Source organism: Rhagoletis pomonella, unplaced genomic scaffold (assembly GCF_013731165.1).
Source record: "Rhagoletis pomonella isolate Grant_MI unplaced genomic scaffold, Rhpom_1.0 Rhpom_scaffold_00002, whole genome shotgun sequence".
NCBI classification, from domain to species: domain Eukaryota; kingdom Metazoa; phylum Arthropoda; class Insecta; order Diptera; family Tephritidae; genus Rhagoletis; species Rhagoletis pomonella.
The window spans coordinates 18,781,490-18,791,688 of NW_023458556.1; the positions used below are offsets into that span (position 1 = coordinate 18,781,490).

The window sequence follows — 10,199 nt, forward strand, 5'->3', positions numbered from 1 at the left end:
TTTGCTTGTTTTTACCTTTCAACAGTGTTTTTGTTGCTTACTACATGTGCGTTGTCGTGTTGTTTGAATTAGTGATGTATGGTCGTTAGGTTGCTTGTTTAGCTCATTAGTTGAGCACCTCGTCGCCTCGGCTTTTTCCCCAAAGCTAAACAGCCAGTAGTCTGTGAGCGTTTGTTGGTTTTGCTCATTCATCATTTATGTGTGTACCTTTTGTTTTTGTGTGTATACGCTCGTATATTGCGGTTTTTTGTTTGTAACCAAATGAGTACTCGATTACCTGTTTCCACAAGCCATTATCTTTGTTACTTAGTGCCCAAAGTAAAAGTGGTTTTCCAGTGCGCAAGCTTTTTTCTTATGCTATTTCATTTTGCGTGTTCGAATCAGCAGACCATGGAGTCTAAGTATACCTTGCCAAAATGTCAGAAACAAACACTCGCATATGTACATATGTATGTGCATTAGGGTGCCTCACGAAAAAAGTGCCTGCAATTAGTTTTTAATAGTAGACCTTTTTTTTTTTTTTTTTTTTTAATATTTACAATGTTTTGCAAGCTATAATTTTTTGTTATTTTTTCACACAAATATGGTTCATGCTATAAGCAAAGCCATATAAATCAATGTTTCAAACTGTATACAAAATTAAGGAAAGTTTAACGAATTTTCATCAAAATTTTAAATCTTTACAAATTGGAAGTGGCTAAGAAATCGCGTTGAGTTTTAATAATCTTTTTTTGACAGCTCTATGTATTTTCTTCCATAAAATAAAAAATCGCTCATACCATGTATGGAGCAAAATGCCTACAATCATCAGAAAAAAATTAAAAATCAACGCGATTTCCTAGCCTATAAAACCACATACTAGAATTTTTTTTAGTCCGAGTAAAAAGTTTAAAATTTTGATGAAATTCGTTAAATTTTCCTTAATTTTGTATACAGTTTTAATCTTTGATTTATATAATTTTGTTTATAGTATGAACCAAATTTTTGTAAAAACAAAAAAAATAGGTATAGTTTGCAAAACATTGTGAATATTTAAAAAGGTGTTCGCAGATATAACTGAGTGATCGTATGAGGAAATTGGACTTCCGGCTGTTCAAATCATTGATTGACTCCTTTATTGAACCCGGAGTTCATAGTGCGCATTTGACAAACAAACTTACCTTACAGTCATGTGAAAAACAAGTGGGACACGGCATTTTGACCAGTTTTGACTATTTTTCTTTTGTTTGTTTAATGTATATAACTTTTTTTTTATAAAAATGCAGCTCATCATCTAACAAAAACTATATAATGCCTAAATTTCAAACTTTATACAAATTTTTTTTATTAAGACTTTTCAGAAAACTTTTAAGTGTGTGATTTTATAGTTCATTCAATTCTCGCTTAATTTTTCTACAAAGTTTGGAATTTGTACTTATAGTACAGCCAAAACTGGTCGAAATGTCGTGTCCCTATTATTTTTCAAATTAATGTACATTAGGCTGGTTCAAAAATGCACATGAAAAAGTAAAATCAGAATTTTAATGCTCTCATCTCCTAGGATTGTTCTATATCGAAAAAAACGTACCCTTGCTTTTTTATTTCGAAATCAAAAAATATTTAGAGGTCGCTCAAAGCGCTCAAAGTTTTCCATGTATTTTATATGGGGAAAACGTTTTTGTGGAAATGCAGTTTTGAGGAATGGGCACCTCGGAGCTGCGATTTGACATCGTTAGATTTTTTATAGGGTTACGTAAAGGACCTATGTATGTTATGCGAATAATCCATTAACGAAAAGGCCATTAACCCTTTCATGCTCGATACTGATTTAAGAAATTTTTACAGAAGAAAATTTCCTTTCTATTTCTTGTGCGTTATTTTATATGAATTTTTCGTTTTTGTTGAGAGAGCTGTAGACCTAAATGATATTTTCCTTGCAAATTTTGCTAACTTTTTAATGCAGTTTTGATGAAAAATTTAATAACACTGTGAAACAGTTTTAAGAATTTTAAGGATTCTGTTTAGGGTCTGAACCCCTTACCCTTGGCTGCCAATTTTTTCGTAGAACATTTTAGCCCCTTAACTCCTGCCATAATATGTCTTTTTGACTCTTATTTTAAATAAGTTTTTTGTAAGTTATCTACAAATTTAAGTTCAAGCGTTAAAATGTTTTAAGCAGAGATTTTTACTAGGGGTCACGGAATATTAAAAAATGTTACCATTAAACGCGAGTGCACTAAAGTACATTATCCAAATTTGGGCTAGTGCCATTCTAAATGCATGTGGGCGTGAATTAAAAAAAAATAATAATATAAACATAAATCGATTTAAAATATATTTTTTTTTTAGAATCTATGTACGTATAATTAAGTTTTGTGAGCGATTTGCCCTAAATGTTTTAACGCTTTGACTCCTACGGGTTTTTTTGGACAGTTCTCGAACAAGTTCATTAAAACAGTTAAAGGGTTACAAAAATCACAAATTCACTAAGCGGAAAATTTTATTAGGAAACTGGGAAGTATCCAAAAAGTGGTTCTTTCATTTTTATCTAAAAAAATTGACAATTTCTAGGTCATCACTTCACGTTTCTAAAAAATACTCCGTCCACCTTAGGGCAGTTACTGACAAGGAACTTGCGATTTTTTATGACTCGCTTGGGAAAAGGGAACTTATTTTTTTGGTATGTAGGCGAGGCAATCTAATGCACTTTGTTATGTACGTGTCTACTGCTAATACATACTTATATACATATTTATGGATGCATGTATGTACAACCGAAACCGGTTTGTCTCCAAACCAAATTTGGCAAGGAATGACGGAAACTCGTCCCAAAATACATATACCATACCAATTTTATATATTTTTTTTTATTTTACTCAAAATCTGATAATTTTTTGCGCATGCATCATTTTATTTGGTTTAAATTAACAACACATTCCCTGTTTTTCTTTTATTCAAACTGGAAAAAGTTTAATTATTTATAAGTACAGTAAGTAAAACTATTTAACAAACCAACTTTTTTCTCATAAATATGTCGCTCATTCACAAGAAGACCGTCCTAACTAAGAAAACATATTTTCCATTAAACGCATTAGTTTTAATTGACTGCTACCTTACAGAAAAAAGGAGAATTCTTATAATTTCGAAATTTATCATTATTATTGGGAAAGGAACCAATTCAATCAATCAATTTTTGTCACATTGCGGTTTCTGCTTGACTGAAGTCAATCTCTTCGTCAAGTTATTTAATTTTATGATAAAATCTCAAAAAGTCTAAAATTGATTAATTGGATTGAAAAAGTAACATTTTATAGAAAACTGTACCAAAGTACTATTGATAAGAAAATGTGCCACTTTTGGTACCAAAATACCAAGTGTGGCAACCGTGCTCGTATTTGTATAACCAATGCGATCATTGACAAATATTAGATGTCGCATTTGTGTTGTGAAACGAAAGTGAATCTGAAATGCAGCAGCAACGTGAATGAAAAGTTTTGTCGTTGCACGAATGTGAAATAGCTGTGTAGCTATTGTGTATTAGGTCTTAATATCAAACCGTTATATGTAATATGTTTTTGCATATATATATATACAAAAGTAAATATGTGTGTATGTATTATATATAAATGTACATTCGCATAGACACATAAACAAGTCGACGACTGCAACGACAAATGTTTTATATGGGAAATAGTATCGGCGAAAACATCTGCACTGGCATGGACAGAAAACATGTGTATCATTGTTTATATAGTAAATTTATAAGGTAAAATAATTAGTTAATTATGAAGCGATCTTATATCTAAACTTAAAAAATTTGTAGAACCATGCACAGCATCGTCTAAATTTTGACGTTTTTAATCTGAATTATTAGAAAAATGTTGAGTACGCAGATATATCGGTTTTTTAATTCTAACAATATCAAGATTTAAGCGGCTAAAAAATCGCTTTGATTTTGAAAAACATTGCAAATATTAAACAAAAATAACCATGCGCTCACTTTTGATTGCCAGTGTATGCCAACTTTAAATTTTCTAGTGTAACCCATACAGGGTGCTCAATGTCCTTGAACTGCGATACTGAATCGCTGTGAAGCTGGCAAAAATATTGGTGACTTTTATAAAAAGCTACTGTTGCCATGACAACTGAAACTTGCGATATTTTTAAAATTATTTTAATTTGAAATATTCTTAGTTTGCTTAACTAATTGTTTGATTAGTATATGTACATACACAATACTTCTAGAGTAAAATATGAATATCATGAGCATCCTCTAAACGTAAAGTTTGGTACCAGCATCTCTTTCGGCAAGAGGAAAAATTTTGGAAGGTGCCCCAAACGCTATCTCAGAAAATTTTTTTTTGGACTACTGTAATGTACGTGGCACAAGTCCCTTTGTTTTTAAATCGATATATTTACGTAAGGGTTTGCGTTTTAGCACGTTTAGAAATATTGATTCTAACTTTCGAAAACATTTGCATGTATTTGTTATCTTGGGATACCTACACTGCCGGAACAAAGTATTGGCGCAGCAAATTTTTCAGAACATATGCAACAGTTTTCATTCTAATATTTTTTCGCTAATTTCAAATAAAAAATATAGTTAATTCTACAACAAAAAACATAAAAATATAATTCCTAAACTTTCTGCAAAACTCGCTAAAATTCAGCAAATTTTCATGAAAGTTTTCAAATTTTTAATCAGATCTTTTAGAATTTTTTTGAGTATGCAGATTTGTAGCCCAATCAATTTTATTACAATAAGTTTTAAGTAGCTAAGAATTACCTTTGATTTTTGGCAATTTTTTTCACGCCTTCTCCCATACAAAATTTTTTTTTTCGAAAATACTTCATATGGAAAAAATGCAAAACACCTTCAACAAAAAAATTCTCAAAAATTTACGCGCTTTTTGACTAACTCCGAACTTGCATTTTGTTTCCTAGAATTTAATGCAAAACTGCATACTCGAAAAAATTCTAAAAAATCTGATTAAAAAGTTGAAAATTTTGATGAAAATTTGCTGAATTTTCGCGAGTTTTGCACAAATTGTTCCAAATTGAACTGTGTGAACGGGTGTGACAAGTTGGGCAAAAATAAAGAAATACACATTATTAGACTATTAAACGAACTTTATTTCTCAAAATAAGTAATCGGATTTTACAAACACACAGAAGCTGGTGCCACCTAAAGACGGCATAATCCTTGGCCGGACACTTCATCTCCACTGTTTCTTTGAAATTTCAAAGACATGATTATGTAGTTCTAAAACTTATTTACAAAATTCAGTGCAATTTACGATAAAAATATGGGTACTAAATGAAAGAAAATATTCTTTAGAATTTAAAAATATTTTTTTTTTGTTTGGTTCACAAGGACGAATTGATATTGAAAACGCCCTTTTAATTTTTTTTTTCGCTATTGGAATATAAGGCAGAAATTCGAGGTCGTGTGAATATAAATATTTAACCTATAATTTTTTCAAAAATAAAAATTGCGAATTCGCAAGGATACTTAAGGACAAAATTTTAAAATTACTTTCAATACCTATTCGACCTTATACACCAAAAAATTAATATTTTTCAATTCTACAGAATTTTATCTTTTATATGGTACTCATATTGTTATTCTATATAGCACTGAATTTTTTAAATAATTTTTGGAACTAATTAAATCTTTAAAATTTTAAAGTTATTTTAAAATAATCCTGACGCCCGCGAAAGAAACTAAAAACGCAGTTTTACTATATTTGGCTCCTAGTTTTGGGAATATATATATTATTTTTTTTTTGCAAAATTGACTTGCTCAGTGTAATCCATGTTATCATTCACTTAATTTTTTGCGTGACTTATGCCACTTCTGTCGAACAAGACCTCAGTAGTTGTTAATATTTCAATGCAATATTTTTTTTAATAAACAGATACCGTTAAATTCTAATTGGTGTTATCATTAAAGCTCGGAACACTTTGACGACTGCAACTTCACGACGTAACGACAGCGACATCATTTTGTCGACAAATGTCGCCTTGAAGCCAGCTTCTTAAACATTTTGAAGACCTCAGCGACATAGCAAACAGCTGATTTTAAAGTTTGACATTTTGGTATATTTATTTCACAAATTGTGTATTTTTATTTAAGTAAATAAGAAAAACATGAACAATCAAGAATATGTGATTAATTTTGCGACAATTTAATTTTGCAGCACTACATCTACTCATTGTCGCCGGCAAAATTAGAAATAGATTTAATTTGGCGACGTCGACAATTGCAGTCCTGCAGCCAAGATGTCGTGCTGTCGTCAAAATAATTGTGTCCGTAAGAACGTGTGTATTTAAAATTTGACAGATGCTGCTTGTCGCTTGCTGTCGTCAAAGTGTTCCGAGCTTAACCCGATTTTTTGAAAAGGTAAACGTCGTAATCGAATTGGATTCCGGGCTGGATAAATGAAACACGCAACATAGTTTTTTTTTTTGTAAATTTAATTCAGTAAAAAAAAAAGTTATTATAATTTTTCATGCTAAAAAGCCTTTTCTTGTGAGCATCATAGTCTCTCTCACATTCCTTTGCAAATTATTTACAGAAATTTATTTTTTTCTGGATGTAACTGATCGATACAACATTTTTAATGGCGATGCATTGCATTGAAAGTTTTTTTTTTGTTCCTTACACACAAATCGTTTGATTAACACGACCTTGAAATCTATGTACGATTAAATTTGCGTTGCTAATCGATACAGCCTTAATTCCCAAACAGCTGACGCTTCTTACCAATTTGATAGCATTTGATTGTATACAAATCTTGTTTATTGGAATTTCGGTTTCTCTTTCGACTGGATTTTCACGTATTTTTTCAAGCACTCAGATAACTGTCTGGTCAGCGTTCACCGATAATGCTATTATGTAGATTTTATTCAAATAAAACAAAAATTATAGAAATCGCCGAACGAGCAGAAATAATTTTTTGTGAAGAGTCACATACATACATACATACATACTTATTTACATATGTACGAGCACTCAAGACAATGCGCTAATAAAAGAAACTTTTTCGTTTACGCACAAGACCTTCGATAGCTCAGTTGGTAGAGCGGTGGACTGTAGAGTGATTTGCAAACAAGTGTGTAGATATCCATAGGTCGCTGGTTCAAATCCGGCTCGAAGGATACAGTAAATATTTTCTATTACTCGACTTTTTTATTGTTTTTTAGAATCTATTAAATCGTCCTCAAAAAAGCTATAAACTTTATGAATTTTAATCAAACTATTCGATCACTAAAATCTTATAAATTGTGAGCCAAAATATGTAATGTATCAACTTTTATAAATTGACACCCAAATTCATAAACAGTAAAGAAGACTTTAACCGCTTTATAAATCGAAAATTTGTATGAAAATGTCTCTTTACGAAGCTCTTGAAATGTATATTACTTTTTATGAATGAGGTCACAAATTTTTAAATTTGTAAATTTTGTATTTTTAATCTATGCGATAGCGCGATTTACTGCTAAGCGAAACTGCGCTGCACTTCCACATGCCTTCGATAGCTCAGTTGGTAGAGTAATTGACAATCAAGTGTAGCTATCCATAGGTCGCTGGTTCAAATCCGGCTCGAAGGAATAAAGTACTTTCTTTTGCTGAAATATTGTGGAAAGTTGATAAAAAATATTATGTGTAGATTAATTGTTCGTCCTACAAAGTGGAAAAGAGTACCTACCACCTGGACTGCAATTTCTAAAAACCCATGCTTTACATTATTATTTTTAAATGCAATTTTCAATTTCGCATATTTTTTAATGATAATAAGAGTAGCATGTATGTATTTACGCTGTTTAAAACTACTAAAAATTTGCCTCATTCGAGCCGGATTTGAACCAGCGACCTATAGATAGCTACACTTTCTTCACTTTCACAGTCCACCGCTCTACTAACTAAGCTATCGAAGGTATGAATAAAGCAATGTATTTTGGCATCAACGAAGTTCAAAAATAAAACAATCGTAGTCCGTTTTGCGTAAAATCTACAAAAATGCAGTCACACGTTCCGAATTGCTAGATATGAACGGATGAATGCCCATACATACATACATATGTATGTATGTACGTATACATATATATGTATGTACATACATATATATGTATGTACATACATATATATTTCAAAGTATGCATATATGCTATGTTCAAAGCTATTCGAATTCAGTTATAGTAATGGATTTCACAAAAAATCGGTCTACGATGGATTCAGTGATAGCCCAGATTTTATTTGAGAATTTTGCTTGTTGACGCCAAAACATATCATTTGATTCATACCTTCGATAGCTCAGTTGGTAGAGCGGTGGACTGTAGAGTAATTGAGAAGCAAGCAATAGCTATCCATAGGTCGCTGGTTCAAATCCGGCTCGAAGGAGGCAAATTTTTTATTAATTTTAAAAGTAGTAATGCTAACTACTCGTATATAGATAAATGTTTTTTTTTTTTTAATAATTTAAAGATCATAATTGACGTTGGCATTAGCTATTTATAAGCCAGACAAATCCCAAATATAAGTTGGAGTATTGCTCACATTATTCAGAATGCTCTTTAAAATATATTATATTATGTATGTGTCCATATATATACAAGCTATTTTGGGGGATGATCTTAACGTCTTAATAACAATAAAAAAAAGTAAATGAAAGAAAAACGGCTGAAAATTTAGCATTCAGCTGCTATCAAACCCTTAATTTGCTTTTCTTAGACAAAAATTGATTACACTGGTTTACAGCAAAAATATTCTTTGGATGCAATTATCCAATTCCTATGTAGGATATAGCTCGCTGATTCCGAAAATCGAGTTATTTTTTTTCTATGGTTACGTTTTCGTGATATTTGAAATTTACCGTTATTCAGCTTAAAGCAAAAATTCGATGGATAAATACGAAATAATGAGTGGTCAAATAAAAATGCGCAAGATTATTATTTGATTTGTGGAAAGTTGTGAAATTTTAAGAGAAAGCAAATGCTCAGTTCTTATGAAAACGGTCATGGGCTTTGCGGCAGCTCTGAATATATTTTTTTTAACGAAAAACCAAAAAATCGTAGGGAGTGAGAGCCTAACATTTAAAATTTTTTTTTTGTTTTACCACCCTAATGTGCTTACGTATGTGTGTACTTAATTAATATCTAATCATTCAACTGTTAAGTGTATAGCTGGTATCTATATTTTATTATTCATATTTTTCTTAGCATTCCTAACTCTAGAATTATTCATTATTTCAGTATACTATATATACACCTTTCTTGAGTCTATCGGCCATTGCCAGCCGCTTGGTGGAAGCATTGACACCACACTCAGTGACACTGGATACCCACTGCTCCACTACGAGAACGAGAGCGTTGCCATTGCCACTACTCGTATTCCAGCATACCTTGCACATCCAAATGCTTATACTACGTGTGCCCATATATACTATATGTATACAACGATGTATACACATAATTGTATATACTACCACTTTGAATATACTGAGTGCTTCGTTCGTCTCGATTACTACGATTGTGGCGGCTACGCCATTTACGGTTGTAATCGGTGTCGCCGCATTTAGTCAACTACAGTTGCTTCTCGGTCGCGTGACGGTCGCTTCGTAACTAAAGCACATAGTTTTGGCTATTTTTTTTTAAATAAATCGAATATATGTATATATTTTTCTTCTGATTTGAATACACACGTTATCATCTCTTATGGAGAACTGTTTCGAATCTTTATTGCAAGTTTTTATACGCACATCCCAGTATCGGCGTAATAATTTTGGTTTGGGGTAGGTCGGTTTCAGTATTATAGTATATAGTAAGTACGTTTTTATTTACTTGCATCTATTTTAATCGGCTAAAAGAAAGAAAAAAAATCGTATTTAATACGCGTAGGTGGTTTGATTATAAAAATATTAAAATGTGAAATGCATCTAATACACAACTAAGAGGAAACGTTTTCTTCTGCGTCGTCCACACGGGAGTCGCTTTATTAAGCACATAAAGCATATAATATGTATATATTTTTGTATATCTACATATGTGTACATATATGTATATGTATACATGTAAAAACGCTTATTTCCCTATTTCGTCCTGTCACTGTTTTGGCCGCATGCTCACGTTCGCCGCACAACCATGCTGGATACAGACTACAATTTTCATGCGGGATCTCTGTACATACTTGTCTGTACTTTTTCCGTAGCTTTGATAAT

General features: G+C 31.6%; 1 protein-coding gene and 3 non-coding genes across 9 annotated transcripts in view; all 4 read left to right on the forward strand.

The window, feature by feature from the left end:
- The window catches only part of LOC118733214 (myotubularin-related protein 4), a 59,706-nt gene that overhangs the window by 31,979 nt on the left and 17,528 nt on the right, over window positions 1–10,199 (forward strand). Inside the window, exon 1 of one of the 6 annotated variants that reach the window (XM_036462525.1) lies at window positions 9,176–9,773. The exons of the other annotated variants lie outside the window; for them this stretch is intronic. The gene's annotated coding sequence lies outside the window, so the exon portion shown is untranslated. Of the gene's footprint in view, window positions 1–9,175; window positions 9,774–10,199 lie in introns of those variants that run through there. 6 annotated transcript variants of the gene reach the window in all.
- Trnay-gua lies at window positions 7,042–7,140 on the forward strand. Its single transcript has 2 exons — window positions 7,042–7,078; window positions 7,105–7,140. It is a non-coding gene; the product is annotated as a tRNA-Tyr (tRNA).
- Window positions 7,512–7,593, forward strand: Trnad-auc. Its single transcript is given in 2 exon segments — window positions 7,512–7,548; window positions 7,558–7,593. It is a non-coding gene; the product is annotated as a tRNA-Asp (tRNA).
- Window positions 8,286–8,383, forward strand: Trnay-gua. The gene is made up of 2 exons: window positions 8,286–8,322; window positions 8,348–8,383. It is a non-coding gene; the product is annotated as a tRNA-Tyr (tRNA).